At 49.0% G+C, this 15,453-nt stretch overlaps 1 long non-coding RNA gene across 3 annotated transcripts; it reads right to left on the bottom strand.

The window, feature by feature from the left end:
• Nucleotides 1-1,407: 1,407 nt before the first annotated feature.
• LOC138823567 (uncharacterized) lies at nt 1,408-11,400 on the bottom strand. 3 transcript variants are annotated; one of them, XR_011370854.1, is made up of 7 exons: nt 11,338-11,400; nt 9,349-9,509; nt 8,723-8,839; nt 6,843-6,913; nt 6,501-6,672; nt 6,308-6,403; nt 1,408-1,555 (listed from the first exon to the last, which is right to left on the bottom strand). It is a non-coding gene; the product is annotated as an uncharacterized lncRNA (long non-coding RNA). The 3 variants fall into 3 exon arrangements; XR_011370852.1 differs by lacking the exon at nt 6,501-6,672; XR_011370853.1 differs by lacking the exon at nt 6,501-6,672 and having other exon boundaries at nt 9,422-9,509.
• Nucleotides 11,401-15,453: the final 4,053 nt, after the last annotated feature.

The following is a 15,453-nucleotide window of genomic DNA, read 5'->3' as shown; positions in this document are numbered from 1 at the left end:
GCGCCCAGGCCCAGAGTTCAAGCTCCAGGATCCGCTCTCTCCCACACAACACACACAATGAATCGAGCATGAATTAACCCAGTTGAAGACATGGGTCTTATTTATTCATTTGTTTCTGCAGCGCTGGGGTTTAAACTCCGTCTCCTTTCTCGACAGCCATGAGCTAGCCTGGACAGCCCTGATGGCATTTGGGTCTTTGCCTGGTTGGTTGATTTCCCGTGGAACTTTCCATGGAAATGCATACGCAGCAAGTCAAAAACTGTCCCTTTGCCCTTTTTTCTTAAAAAAAAAAAAAATTCTCTCTCTCTCTTGTTTATTTCTTCCAGGAGTGCTGATGATAAGGAGAGGAAATGTCTAAATCTCCTTAATGGTGTTTATGCAAGCAGTTTTTGCTTAGCTGCAGATGGCATTGGTTTCCCCTCCCTCCCCTCTCTCCCTCCCCCCTCCCTGCCCGTGCTAATATTGCTGCTTCATTTCTTGCCCTGTTGGCTATTACTCTGGGTACAGCAAATCTAAAACTAAATAATCCCTTTAGTGTCAAGTTTTCAGGGCTGAGCGAATAAATCTAACGGGAAGGCATTATGAAGGTGGAGGAGGCTGTGGGAGGGGAGGGGGGGGATGAAAGCGATTTTATTTGAAGGCTGGGAATAAACCCCTCGGATTGTTGTGTGGCTGTCATGGGGGGGGGGACCGTCAATTGGTAATTTCTAAGTATTGTTATTGTATTTTCCTTCACCCCAGGAAGGAAGGTGTGGGGCCTCCGCTCCTGCGGGGCAGAACCTTTCTGGGGGGGGGGGGGAGGGAGGGCCTTCCTCCACAGAGAAATGCAGCCAGAGAGCAGAGAGATGCTCACGCCTGTCATCCTAGCCACTCAGGAGGCTGAGATGGGAGGATCGTGATTCGAAGCCAGATCGGGGCAGGAACATCCATGAGTTTATCTCCAGTTAACTTTTTTTTTTTAAAGGTGCAAGTGGTGCTGTGGTTCAAGTGGTAGAGCACCAGCCCTGAGTCGCAGCTCAGGGACAATGCTCAGGCCCTGAGTTCAAACCCCAAGACCCCCCCCCCCACCAATCACACACACACACATTGAATGGAGCATTAACCCAGCTGAAGACATTGGTCTTATTTATTCATTTTTTTTGCAGTGCTGGGGTTTGAACTCAGGTCTCTGTACTTGTTTCGGGGAAGTGCTCTACTGCTTGAGTCTCAGTCCTGGTTTTAGAGCAATTGGTAAAAACCCAAACCCTGCTGTGACCAGCGTGTGTGTGCGTGTGTGCGTGTGTGTTATGGGGGGAGGCAGTACTGGGGCCTGTCCTAGGCTTTTAGGGTAACCAGGAAAAAATAAGAAGAAGAAAAAAACCACAACAGACCAACCTCATTCATTCCTCAAACGTTTTATATGGCAGCATCAGGAGAAAACCATCAATAAAGAAGGCAGAGCACAAATACAAATAAAAATCAAACGTAGAGGGGTCAGGGAGGAGGTGAGCCGGCAGGAGAACATTCCAGAAGGAGACGTCAGCCCGGGTTGGAGGAAGACCAGAGGTGGACAGGGCTGTAGCGGATGGACTGAGGGTAAGAACCGGGCCTGGCTGAGGTGCTTGGAGTTAAGTACTTCCTTGTGTGTGTGTGAGGGGGTGCTGGGATCCTCTGTGTGTGTGTGAGGGGGTGCTGGGATCCTCTGTACTCTTTAGGAGAAAGAGGGACGTGGGGAGCCATGGACGAAGGTAAGTCCCCCCCCTCTACTTCCTTTCCACCCCATTCCCTCTATCTACCAAGTTCTCCTCTGCTCTTTTATTTCCTCCTTCCTCTCTCCCTCTCTTGTCTGTCTATTGCCCCTCCTCTGTCTCTTCCAGATCTTTCTCCATCCTCCTTCTTCCGCTTCCCCCTGGCTCCTCCCTACTTCCTCTCCATCTCCCCTCTTCTCCTCCCTGTCCCCCTCTTCATCTCTCCCGCCATCTTTCTTCTCTCTCTCCCTCTCCCTCAGTCCTATTTCCTTTCTCTCCCATCTTCTTTCTCCATTTCCCTATCCTCTTTCCTCTCTCTGTCTCTACTATCTCCTCCCTTCTCTCTGGTCTCCATCTTCCCTCCCTCCTATTGATGTCCATTCTCCCTCCATTTCTCTCTCCTCCCCAGTAGCTCTTCTCTTTCCTTCTCTTCCCCATTTCTCCTCTCCTCCTTCGAGGTCTTTCCCTCCTCTCTCCATTTCCACTCTGTGTCCAATGTCTCTTCTTTCCCTTACATCCTTTCTCATGGCTCTCTTCCCATCTCCCTTCTGTCTCTCATTTTTCTCTTCTTTCATCTTCTCTTCTTCTCCATCACTCCTCCACTCCCCCCTGTCTCCACTCTGCTGTCCTCCCCTTCTTCCATCCCCTCCCCTCTGTCGCTCCATTTTCCATCTACCTCTTCTTTTGTCTTCTCTCTCCTCTATCTCTCTCCTCAGACTCCCCTTTCTCTCTAACTCCTCTGTTACCGCTCCCTGTGCTAGCTCCCCTCTCCATTCTCTTTCCGCTCTTGCTCTATGCTCTCTCTCTTTCTTCCCCTTCCCTCCCTACTGAGTCTCTTCCCCCCATCTTCTCCCCTCTCCTTTTGCGCTACGAAAGCCCTCTTTCCTTTCTTCTCTCTCCCCTCCCAACGTCTCTCTTTGCTCTCCCTTCCTCCTCCCTTCTCTCTACTATCTCCTGCCTTCCTGTTCCCCCTCTTCTCCCTCCCCATCTCTCCTTTTTCCTTTCTCTTTCTCTCTCCTATCTCGCTCACGCCTCTTCTCTCGTCTAGGTCCTTTGACTCCTCTCCCTTCCCGCTCTTCTCCTCCCCTCCCTCAACTACCTGCTCTCCCCTCAACCTCCCTTCCACTCCTCTCCTCCTTCCTCTCTCTCAGATCTTTTATGGCTCCTCTCCTTCCTTTCCTCTCCTCTTTCTGTACACTCTCCGCCATCTCCACGCCCCTGCTCCCTCCCCTACCTTCCTCTGCTTCTTTCTCTCCTCCTGTCTCTACTCTTCTTTCTCTCTCTCCATTTCCCATCCGTTTCCTATCTTTTCTCCTCTCCCTCCCTCCCATCCCCCCAGTCTCTTTGCTCCTGCCCTCCCCCTCCCCCCTCTCCCCCTGTCTCTCTCTCTCTCTACCACTCTCCTTTCTATCTCCCTTGTCTATTCCTTTCTCTCTGCTGTCTCCACTCCCTTCCCCTCTACTTTCTTCTCGCTCTCTTCTTTCTCCCATCGCCATCCCCCTTTCCTTTCTCCTCTCCATCTCCCCCTCTACTCTCTGGCCTACCCTCCTCTGACCTCCTCACTCCTTCCCTCTCTCTTCTAACTGCTCTGTCCACTATCCTCATGCCTTTCCTTGCCCTGATTTGTTCTTCTTGTCTGCATCTCTCCTCCTCTTCTCTCCTTTTCCTTGACTAACTCTCCCTCCCCTCCCTTACCTTTTCTCTCTCTCCTCCTGTCTCTCTGACCTCCTTCCCCCTCTCCTCCCTCCTCTGTCTCCCTCATTTCCTATTGTGTCCTCTTCTGCCCTCCTCTCGCTCTTTCTTCCATCTCAGTTTCTTCCTCCGTCCCCATCTGCTTTCTCCTCTTCTCTCCCCACTCTTTTCCTGTCCTGGCTCTCTCCTCTTGGCCCTCTGTACCGTCTCTCCATCCCTCCCTTCTCCCCTTCCATCTCTCCTCTTTCCCTCATCTCCCCACTTCCTGCCTCTCCACTCCACCCATCATCTTTCTCTTCCCCTCCTGCCCCCCTCTCTACTAGCCCTCAATCCCTATTTCTGCACGTCCCCTCTACTCCCTGATCTCTCTCCTTCCTCAGTTTCCCCTGCTCCCTACTTCCCCCTTCTTTACCCTGCTTGCTCTCCTTCCCTCTCTCGCCTAACTGTCTCATCTCCACTACCCTTTCTTCCCCTCTCCAATTCCCTCTCTCTCGTGGCTCTTTTCTTTCTCTGTTTCTCCTCTCCCCTCATCTCCTTTCCCTACTATCTCCTCAACATCTTCCTCCACTCTCCTCCTCTATCCTCTCCCGATTCTCCTTCCTCTGGCCTCCCCCCCCATCTCTGTCCCCCTCTATTTTCCTTCATGCTCCTTCCTGTCTCTGCTCTCTCCCCGGCTCCGCTCCTTCTCTCTCTGGTCTCCGCTCTTGCCTGCCTCCTGTCTTCCATGTCTCTCCCCTCCCTGTCCATCTCTCCCTTTTCTCTTCTGTCCTCCTTTCCTCTGCTCATTTTCTCTGCTCTCCCTCACGTTGCGCTCTCCCTCTTCGGCGCCATGTTCTCCATCTCGCCTGCCATCTTTCCCTGTCTACTTTCTCCTCTCCTCTCCGTGATCTCTCTACTATCTCTACAACACTTCCTCTGTCTCCCCTACTTCTAACTCTTCTCTCTCTCCACTAGGTGGTCTCCCCTTTCTTTACCCTCTCTCCACACTCCTCCATCTCTACCATCTTCAATGTCTGTCCTTCCTCTGTTGCTCTTCTCTATGTAAATGTCTCTTCTCCCCTACCTTTCAATGATTTCCTCTTTCGCTCCCGCTTTGCTCTCCGCTCCACACCTCTCTTCTTTCCTATTGTGTCTCTTCTTCCCCTCTCCTTGCCATCTCCTCTTTGCTCCCTCGATCTCGCCTCTCCCTCCCTCTGCTCTTCCACCTCTGCACTCCTCCCTTTCCCTTCTCTGTCCCCCATCTTTCTCAGATCTGTCTCCTGTCTTCCCTCCCTCCTATTTCTGCTTCTCTTGATGCACCCTCCATGCCATCTTCTCTACCCTCTCCTCTCTCTCCGCCATCTTCTTCGACCTTCCCTACCTCCACGATCCCCTCTCCTTTCTTTGCCCGGTCTCTTCTCAGGTCTTTTATCTCCTCCCTCCCTCACCTCTTCCTCTCCATTTTCCTTTCATCCCTCCCTCACCTCTTCCTCTCCATTTTCCTTTCATCCCTGTCTCTCATCTTCTTTCCTACCATGTATCTTCTCCCCCTCACCTCTTAGTTCCCTCCACTTCCCCATCTTCCCGCTCATTTTGCTCTCTTCCACCTCCTTGTCCTCTGCCTCTCCCTCCATCTCACCCCCCTCTCCCTCTGTCCCCCTACTTCGTTCTTTTTCCTCCCTGTCTCTGTTCTCTCTCTGATCTTCTGTCTTCTCTCTCCCCTATTTTCCATCTATCTTTTCTCCTCCGCCTGTCTTTCCTGTCTCCTCTCTCCCTTCCTCTGATCTCCCATCTTCCCTCCTATTTCTGCTCTCCACGTCCCCTCTAACCTATGATCTTTCCCCCGTCTCTCCTCTCCACTTCCTTAGTCGTCTCTTTCTTTACCCTCTCTCCACTTCTCTTCTAACTCCTCCATCTCCGCTCGCCCCTCTCCCTCATCTTCCCTCCATCTGTCTCTCAGATCTTTCACCGGTGCTCGCTCTCTCCCTTGGTCTGTCCCCTCCCCTTTTGTTCTCCTCTCTCCTTCCTGTCCCTGCTTTCTCTTCTTTCCTCTCTGTCTTCTCTCTCCCACATCTCCTTTCCATCTCACCACTACCCTTCCCTCATTTTGCACTCTTCTTCCTCATTCTTCTCTTTCTCCCTATCTGTCCCCTCCCACCCCACCTTGATGTCCGCCTTGACTCTTGACTCTCTGATCTCTCTCCTTCCTCTACCTTCCGCCTCCTCCTTCCTCTCCTAGATCTCTCTCCTCTCCACTTCCCCCTTCTCCCTCTCTCATCTGGTCTCCCCTTTCTTTAACCCTGTCTCTCTCCTCAATCTCCTTTCTACTCCTCCCTCTCCACTATCCTCTCTTCAGTGTCTTCTATTCCTGTTTCTCTTCTCTCAAATTCTCTTCCCCTGGACTTCCTCTTTTTTCTGCCTCTCCCTCACCCCACTATCTCTCCCCCTTCCTTCCCCTTCTCCACTCTCCTTCCTCCTTCCCCTGTTATCTCTCCCCTGCTCTCTGCTCCTTTCCCCACATCGCTCTCCTCTGTCTTCCTCCTCATCTTTGTACTTATCTTCCCCATCTTTTGGCCTCTTCTCTCCTGTCTCTTGCCTCCTTCCTCCCTCTCCCCTCTCTTATTCTCCATCTATCTCTCCACTACTACTATCTTTCCTATCTCCTCTCTCTATCTCCTCGCTCTGTCTTCTCCCTGCTCTCTCTCCTCAGTCCTCTTTGTTCCTCTCCAACTCCTTGTTCCTCCTTCCCAACACCCTCTTGCTGCTCTGTCCTTTCTCCCTTCTCTCCTCAGGTCCACACTCCCCTTTCCCTATGATGATGACTTCTTGCTCCCTTCTAACTCTCCATCTCCCCTCTTTCCTCTTGGTCCACTCTCAACTACCTTGCTCCTCCGTCACTCACTCCTTACCTGCAGGGGTCTCTGGGGTGGGAGGTCAGCAGAGGAGGGATCTTTGGGATTGGCTGTCTTCTCACATGAAGGTGGACTTCCGGGCAAGCAGCATTTCTGAGCCAAGAAGGAAGAGCTGTGTGAGTGCTAAGTCCAGACACTTGGAGGCTAGAATGCCCAAGGGCTGCAAGGACACTGGGGTTTCCTCTTTAACCTTGGTTTATTTCTCTTTGGTAGGCCGGGCCTCTGGGTCTAGGCCTTGTGGGCAGATAGGAACTTCAGACCCGGCCTGGTGGTCATTCTCCAACCACTGCTGGGGAGGGGGGCTCAAGGAAAAGCCAACAGGAACACAGGCATTCACAGGCAGCCACACCCAAGGAGGAGACCTGGGGAAGAACACAAAGGCACAGGCCTGTGTGCATCTGATGGGACAAAGCAATGTCGCGCCAGATGAACTCCAGGAAACAAGAGGGTTTCTGTTTTCTTCATTCTTTCAGGGTGGGGACACGGACACTTGGAGGGACAAAGGGTGAGCAGAAGCCAAAGTGGTACTCACCAGACATGACGTGGAAAATGAGCTACACTGCCTCATGGGTGGGGGGTGACACTGTCCAAAAGTAAGTGCACCTGCAACAATAAGAAGTATCAACAACAACAACAAAACCTCAAAACCTGTCTCTCCTGGGAAACTGAAGGAGGTCCCTCGACGGTTTTAAGCTGGTGGGTGGGTGGGTTACATACCACAGCGTTCTGCCGGTCCTCACACAGGCCACGGGTGTGGGGTGGTGTTCCAATAAAGCTTTACAGATGCGAACGTATGAATTTCATGAAGGCTTTACATGCCACCGAATCTTCTATTACCACTAAACAAGTATTCCTAGCGCACGGCCACACAGAAGCAAGGAACAGGCCCAGCTACAGCTTGTAACTCACCGACCCTGAGTCGTGGTGAAAAGCCCTGTGATTCACTGGAGCTTTAGTGTGCTTAATAGGATATCAAACAATATACATTAATTATATATGAATACATAGGATATATTACATAATACTATATGAGACATAAAATATATCCATCCTGAGTCATGGTAAAAAGCCTGTTATTCATTGGACCTTTTTTGGTGCTTAACAGGATATTAAACTATTATTTATTATATATTAATACATATATTACAAAATACCATATTATACATAAAATATATAGCATATAATTGTGCAACATATGAAACTTTCATTATTGACAACTACATCTAATTAATATTTACATGCAACATAATTTTATATATAATATGTAATAATCTATATATTATATAATATATAACATACATTATATGATATAATTATACATTAATATATTAATAGTATGTTAAACTATATATCGTGAGAGAAGACACTGTACAAAAGGAAATGTAATCATTACCTAACTTATGTAATTATAATCCATCTGTGCATCCCCTGTATAAGTTATTATATGTGTACTTAATAGAACGTTAACATATTGCTATATTGTGTTGTAGGTTATATATTACTATCCTATTTTTTAATGTATATATTTATATATACGTATAGACAGTTCCTGGGTTGATGAATTCAGGAGTACAAAGACCAGGGGCCCTAAACTCATTCAGTGTTCCCTCCCATCTCTACCAGGTCCTTTGTGGCTGCCACAACTCCAGACATCACCTCTTTACCAGACACTCTCAAGTTTTTCTCTTGTATCAAGAATCACCTGCAGAAGGAGTTGCTGGAAGAAAGTAGCCAGTTCCACTTCCCAGAATTCTTGGGTCAGTAGGGGCAGAGTAAAGCCTCAGAACTTACCCCCCCACCCCTCCCCCCACACACACTTCATTTCCTATGACTAGTATTTATTACATCAAGAGGAGACAAAGAATCAGCTAAAGGAACGTAAGGAGGGGAAAAAAAAACCCTGGAAACACTAGCTTCCGAGAGTTCTCTCCCAGGGGTATAATTGGGTGTCTTTCCCTCTCTGGCGTCTCCATTAGTGAATGAGACTAAATGGCGGACACCAGTCTCTCGCCAAACACCACAACCTGGAATCTTCAGTGCCAGCCGCTGATGTGAGATGCCAAGCGTCCTTCCCCGCCATCTCATTTCTCCAGGACTAGGGCGTCAAGTGAGAGATCCAACCAGAGCCACACAGCAACTTTATCGGGCCAAGTTCCAACAGGACCTGATTTAATGGCAGACATCTTTGGACATTTTTTTTTAATGTTTGTTTCTTCCCTTCCCTACCAAGTTTTCTGTGATTCCCATAAGCCCAATTAACTCTCTGATCTCTCCCCAACGATTTACAAATGTGGAGACCAGGCCCTGACCTAACTTCAGTTCCCACAAATAAAAGAGTTGTCCACAAAAGAATTAAGTGTTACCTCACTCTGGTGTGTCTCGATATGTGATTTCCCTAACCTTTTTACTCACGTTTTCATATCTTCCTTCAACGGGGGGTCAGGTGATTTCCTCAAGGCCACACAATAAAAACAAGAGGACTGATGCTTGAAAATGTCTACCAGGAAAATGGTCTATAGCAAATTAAACCTGTGTGTGAGCAAGACACAGACAGACGAGATTATGCAAAGAAACATCTCAGAGAAATACTGAGCCCATACACAAAGAATCAATACAGACTAGACCCCCTAGAAGATGGTGATGAATCTCCCAAAAGGTTCACTTTAACTAAATGATCCTGACTTCTCTTCCAATCTCACCCTCTTGGATTTCCAGAACCGGGAAAGAAACATTATCTATTACCTCTGATAAACTGGACTGCGGAGGGGGAAAAAAAAAAACAAACCAATTTTAAAAAATGTAAAAGATGACATCATGACTTCTATCATCAACACAAGAGAGCCAGCCAGCAGGGAGGAGATTTTCTTTTTGAGAGAGAGAGAGAAAAAAAACAACTCAATCCTGGCTGCCCTGCATTCTGGTAGATCAGGGGCCGGTGTGACCCCTGCTATGGCTGGGTTATAGAAAGATGATGTGTTCACAGAGTCTGGTAAAGGTTTTTGATAACTGGAAAGATGCTTTAATGGAAGATTTATCACCTTTCTTATTTTTTTAAAAAAAGAATCTGATTAATTCCTTTAAAACTCTTCCTCGCTTAGAACAAAATGTCACCGTGGTCAGTCTTGGGATTTCCAGGGCGCAGATTGCATCCCAAGTCATTTCTCCTCCTGGCAATTGTCCTCACAGAGAAGCAAGCACCCTGCAGAAGGTGGGAGAGGGAGAGGGGGGGAGAGGCAGAGACAGAGATGAGGGAGGGAGGAAGGGATGCTGGGCCCTTGGGGGAGAGTTCTTTCATTCCCGTGGGAACTTTTCTGGTTCTATCCGCCAAGGTAAACTCTGATTTTTCTTTCAGGAAATATGGAGATCTTTCTGAGGGCACCTCAGCCACAGAGATCCCAAAATTTGAAACAAGGGGAAAAGCAAGAGACTAATAAACCAGACATGAAAAGCAGAACACCAGCGTGCAGACAGATGCATGGCCCAAAGCCGGGCCCCAGCAGACATAACGAGTCAATCAAAGAACTCTTTCCACTGCCCGCCAACCTCCATCGCTGCCCTTCCTTTTCCAAGGCCCCCATGTGGATTGTCCACCAATCCAACAGCTGCCCCTGTCTCTTGTGCCCTTCAAACACGGCCGGGGGCAGAATCCAGCTGTGAGACACTGGGCATTTTCAAGACCAGGTTGGAAGTTTAGAAAGGATGCAAAAACCTGTTCCTGAGATGTTGGAATGATAATGGTTCGCCATTAAACACATTTAATTGTACTGGCTTGTTTCTATCTTTCTGTGGTATGGTGTGATTTTATAGTACTCATGTGGTTCCTTTCAAAGCTTGCCTTATTAGTTGTGAGAGAGTACATTGCACTCCCCCCCCCCACACACACACACTCCGGAAGGCACCACCAAAGCAGGTAGGGTCAGCTCAAAGATGGAACAGAACAGACTTGCCACAAACCTGAGCAGTATGGTCCTATGTTCACAACATCTCACTAGAAAGACAAGCAGGTGCTAGGAAAACCAAATACCCTTCCATGCAGAAGAGAAAACCTGGAATCCGGTGTCTCTCGCCTGCACCCCTAGCTAAATGCATCAGAGATCTCCATGTGAGATCTGGAACAACAACCCACAATCATGGGAATGTGTTGGCTTTTTTTGGGGGGTGGAGTGGGGGAGAGTAACTTCCTAGATAGAATTCCAAGGACTCAGCAAATAGGAGGAGAGGCAAGTGAGTAGGCCTCAAGCTACCCCGTGTGTGAGCCGTGCAGGTGAAGGGGAGGAGGATGGATGAGCGGGGAGATGCCTGACGGCAGACACAGCCCTGATGCTCAAGACCTGCATGTGACAATGGAACAGGGAAGTTCAGGAAGTTAGATGTGTCCAATCCAAATGCCTCTGTACCATTAGACTAACTGCAAGTGTGAAGTTGAAGTTAGGAGACGATAATAAAAAAAAAAAGCAGCAAAAGTATTAAATTATCAAAAAGAAAGAAAATCATTTCATGAAGTCGGGTGGGCACCCGTGGTTCACGCCTGTATTCCTAGCTACCCAAGTGGGTAAGATTTAAGGATGACGGTTTGAAGCAGGCCCCAGGAAGAAAGTCCCTGAGATTCTTATTTCCGATAAATTACTTTGTGCTCAAAGCAGCTCAGGGGCAGCGCCCAGGCCCAGAGTTCAAGCTCCACAACTGACAAAAAAAAAAAAAGAAAAGAAAAGAAAAATCATAGTTTGGAGGACCCTAGGACTTGAAACTTCCATCATTTCAGACTAGGAGCCCTACTTGACACAGGTCTCTTCGAACCTGTCTCCACCACCCAATGCTTACCCAAGCAACGCTTCATTATTTTAACTCACTCAAGAGGGGTTTTTTTTTAACCCTTTAACCCTGAGTCCAAGAGACCAGAGACAGATTTAAAAGTCTACCCCTCTGCCACAGTGCTAGAAGAATCCTGCCACAGGGCCCAAAGCAAGACCCAATAGAAATGCCTTTCCTGTGGCCATTTTAAAGCAAAGTAGCTAATGCACACCTACCACACGCTCCCCGGTCTGTCCCGGGGCAGTGGACGGCTAGTTGCAGGAGCATCTCTTGGTTTCCTTGGCAACAACCCCATCCCCGGCTCCCTTCCAACACGGAACTTCCTGTTACGACAGGAAGTTAACATTTTCAGCTAGTTAGCAAGGTTAACATTTTCAGAGAGTTCGGGACACACGTGGAATATGGGTTTGGGGGGTTGGGGTTTTGGTAGTTTCTTCTTGATTTCATGGTACTTATTCCATCGGAATCAGGAACCCCAAAGACCCATATTCACCCAAGGAGAGGGAGCATGCGGTGGAAATTTTTCCCCACTTTGTTCTTGGGGGGGGGGGTCTCATTACCTGGGATGTCACCTCCATAGGTTGTTTTGGGGGGTGTGGAGGTTGGAGGGAGGACAGGACAGTAGCAGCTGGGCAATTTTTTTTCCTTAAAAAGGAACAAAGCTTCGGTCCTTTTTTTTTTTTTGTAAAGATGCTGATTTTAGTGGGTTATTGAAAATGCTGCCCACATAGCCTTTTAACCCTCAAAGATATCAGATAACTTTTTTCTTGCCGAGAGATGAAGTGGCTGCCATTATCGGGGAAAGCTCTGTGTATCATATTGGAATCTGTCAGGGCAGGTCAGAGAGTCCGCCGAGCTCCGGGGCCCAGCGCCGGGACTGAATTACATTTCCCCAGCACAATGGCTGCAGAATGGGTGGGTGCTTTGTCATTTAAACTGCATAAAGAGGCAGAAATTGATTTTTATTGTGGATCTTCATATCTAATAAAGCTCCAAGGGGCTCCTTTCTTCTCCGATTGAATAGCCATTGAATGCTTTCAATCTACCTCTATGTTTCATGCCTAAACTGAATAGCGGAAAGGCAGAAAATAGATTGGGGGGGGGGGGAGAGGCCAACTCACTTTCCAGATTGAAAAGGATCTGGCAAGTGAAATAAATAAAAAAAATATAAAATAAAATAAATCAGACTATTTGGAAAGGCATTTAAGTGGAAAAGGGGACTTTCTTGAGGATCTGGGAGAAGGGGATGGAATGCTTTTCGAGGTATGTGTGCACGTGCACACGTGCCTATGTTCACACACATGTGCAAATCTACCTCCAAGTGCGTGAGCAAGGGAAACGCTCTGTGTGAGTGTATAAAAGAAAATCTATGCACATCCAACCAGGCCCGAGCAGACACGCTAACTACAAACTCAACCTATGGAATTCTACCATGCCCTTTTATCACAGAGCGCCCCCCAAAAATCAGGCTGCAAAACGTGGCAGAGAAGACCTGTTGGCAAAGGCTAGGATCGGCACTCTCCCTGTTAAAGAGGTTCAAGGAGATCCTGAATTCCAGATTCTCCTCTATGCATGAGGTCCCGTAATCTCTCAATTTAATCGTCTGTAAGAGAGCTTAGTGTGGGCGTCCACATTTGTAATCTCAACTACTTAGGACACAAGAGGATTACAGTCTGAAGCTAGTCTGGGCAGTGGGCGGCGGTGGCGCGGGCGGCAGCAGCAGCAACAACGTTAGCATGATTGCATCTCAGCAAACAAACCTGGCAGTGGCGGTTGATGTCTGTAATCCCAGCTGTCCGGAGGCTGTAAGAAGGAGGATCGAAATCCAAAGTCAGGCCCAGGGAAAATAGCAACAGCCACTTCCCAGTTTTGCTCGAAGCTACTGAACAAGGTACAAAGGACTAGAGTTGTGGCTCAAATGGTAGAGGACTTGCCTTAAAAACGACAAGTGGTCCTAGTTCAAATCCCAGGACCCCATACACACACACACACACACACACACTTGAGCGCACAGACACAATCTATGTTTGCTAGGTCACTACTTCCCTTCTAAAGAAGTGAAGTAAGGATGCTGGATCCAACTGGCACCATCTTGGCCACAGGGTAGATAATAGGGAACTGGGATTACCTGGTGCCATCTTGTCTTCATGGTGGAGGAAGGTGAAGTCCCACCCCCCGGGGAAGGGGTGGGCTTGGACGATAGGTTACTGGACCTGTCAGTCCTGTGCCTTGAACTCCTGAGAGTTTCCTGCCCCTGCCCAGACCCTATTTAGGACTAAACCATCTCAGCCGCCGTGATGATGCCGTGGCTCAGGTCTCCTGTCTCTCTTCTGGCCACTATGGCTGTCCCATTCAGCTCTCCACTGGAGTGGATCTGGTGTGTTGGCATTGTTTTCCCGCTCTTTCTTTCCTCTTCCTGCTCTCAGGGCTCAGTTTTCTGGCAGTGTGGAGAGTACTCGAGGGGCCGCAGGTCTTTCCCATGAAGACTCCCAATTCAGCCCCTCACAATGCGGCTTTTCTGTCTCTCACCAGTGAACTCCCGGGCAACGGAAGGGCTTTGATTTTTCAAAAAAATCTCAGCCGTGCTTCTAAAAGCAACCCAAGTCCTCTTCCTACGTCTGCGTCCCTTCAACCACCAGCCTAGGAATTAACTCAACAAAACAGCTCCCAACTCCATCTCCATCCCCAGTCCCTTTCCTTGGACTCAAAAATCCACGCGACATTCTGACATTTGCCTCCTGGGCCCTCTTGATAATCCATTCTGCCTGTTTCTGGAGATCACCCCAGGGGTTTTTTTTTTTTGGGGGGGGGTGGTGGAGAGAGTCCTTCTCCTCACGGCTGAGGCCAGTGACTTGAATGGGATCCACTGGCCTTCCAGCCCTAAGCAGTTTAGTTCTTTCCCTCTGGCTACTTTCTCCACACGCGGAAGAGGGGGCAGAACCTAACTCAGAGCTGGAGCAAGCAGTCAGCCTCGACAGCCAGCTTTACCTGACCCCCGCCCAGATCTACACCTCGTATTTAACTGCGCTGATGCGTTTGCAATCCACCTAACTCGCTGTGCTGTTCTTTGTGTGTGTGGGGGGGGGGGGGGGGGTAATGGCGTATACAGTAGAGAGCTCTTACCTGCAGAAAGACTTTGGGGGTTCGGTTTAGTAGGTTCTATAGTAATCTATCATCCATCTGTCATCAATGTACAATCGATCATCTTGCACGGTGTCACAGCGCACCTCTTGTGAGTACAATCCTGGCATCTAATGAGGCTGAAGAGATTGTTATTAGATTTTTTTTGTCGGTCGTGGGGCTTGAGCTCTGGGCCTGGGACCTGTCCCAGAGCTCTTCAGCTCAAGGCAAGCGCTCTAACGCTTGATCCACTTCCGGTTTCTGAATGGTTCATTGGAGATCAGAGTCTCATGGACTTTCCCTGCCTGGGCTGGCCTTGAACCACGCTCCTCAGATCTCAGCCTCCTGAGTAGCTAGGATGACAGGCCTGAGCCACCAATGCCTGGTGAGATCTTTTTTTTTAAGGCTACATTTTGAGAAACGATCAAAGCTGAAACCTAGGAAGCTTGCTACACCCCAAGACAGGGAGCACCCCAAATCGACATTTCCAGAAGCAAATCCTACCCCTTGCCGCTCACACCGGGGGCCGGGGAGTCGGGCAGATGCGTCCTCTCCTGAGCAGCTCAGCGGCAGCAAACCAGATCCACGCGCCAGGCCCCGGCTCTGCCTCCCTCCTCCATCTCCAGTCCCACCCCAGGTCCAGCCCTGCCCCTTCCACCCTTCCACTCCTGGGTCCACTCTGGTCCATGGAAACAAAGCACCCAGGGCTGGCGGCCTCCATTGCACAGCAGGCCTGTCGTAGACACAGGTCCCTGGGAGATGCCACTCCATCTTGTTCCTCCTGCAAAAAATAAAGGAAACGAAATGATTTAGCAGCTTTTCTAGAAAACTAGCGATGGGCCGGCTGGATGCGTGTAGGTCTGGGTCAGATCTCGACACAGAAAAAAAAGGCACGCGTGGAAAAGCGGTGCGGAAGGAAGGAAAGAGGGTGGTGGAAGCCTTTGGTCCGTGAACACGGGCAGCTTTGGTGGGGTCCCGTGAGATTGACCACGGGAAGCGTGCGGTGGGCGATTCCTCTGTCAGTTGGACATTATCCCAGTAGGACGGTAAAAGCATTCGACACGATCGCGGCTTCAGAAACACACTTATGTCGTTTTGCTTTTTAAAACATGAAAGACTGCCTTAAAAAAAATTAAGTCAATTGCTGGTGGCTCACGCCTGTCATCCTAGCTACCCGTGAGGCTGAGATCTGAATATCGAGGTTTGAAGCC

The sequence above is a fragment of the Dipodomys merriami genome, unplaced genomic scaffold (genome assembly GCF_024711535.1).
Source record: "Dipodomys merriami isolate MVZ:Mamm:240054 unplaced genomic scaffold, mDipMer1.0.p SCAF_1201, whole genome shotgun sequence".
Taxonomy (NCBI): domain Eukaryota; kingdom Metazoa; phylum Chordata; class Mammalia; order Rodentia; family Heteromyidae; genus Dipodomys; species Dipodomys merriami.
This window is presented reverse-complemented; position numbering and strand designations above follow the sequence as displayed.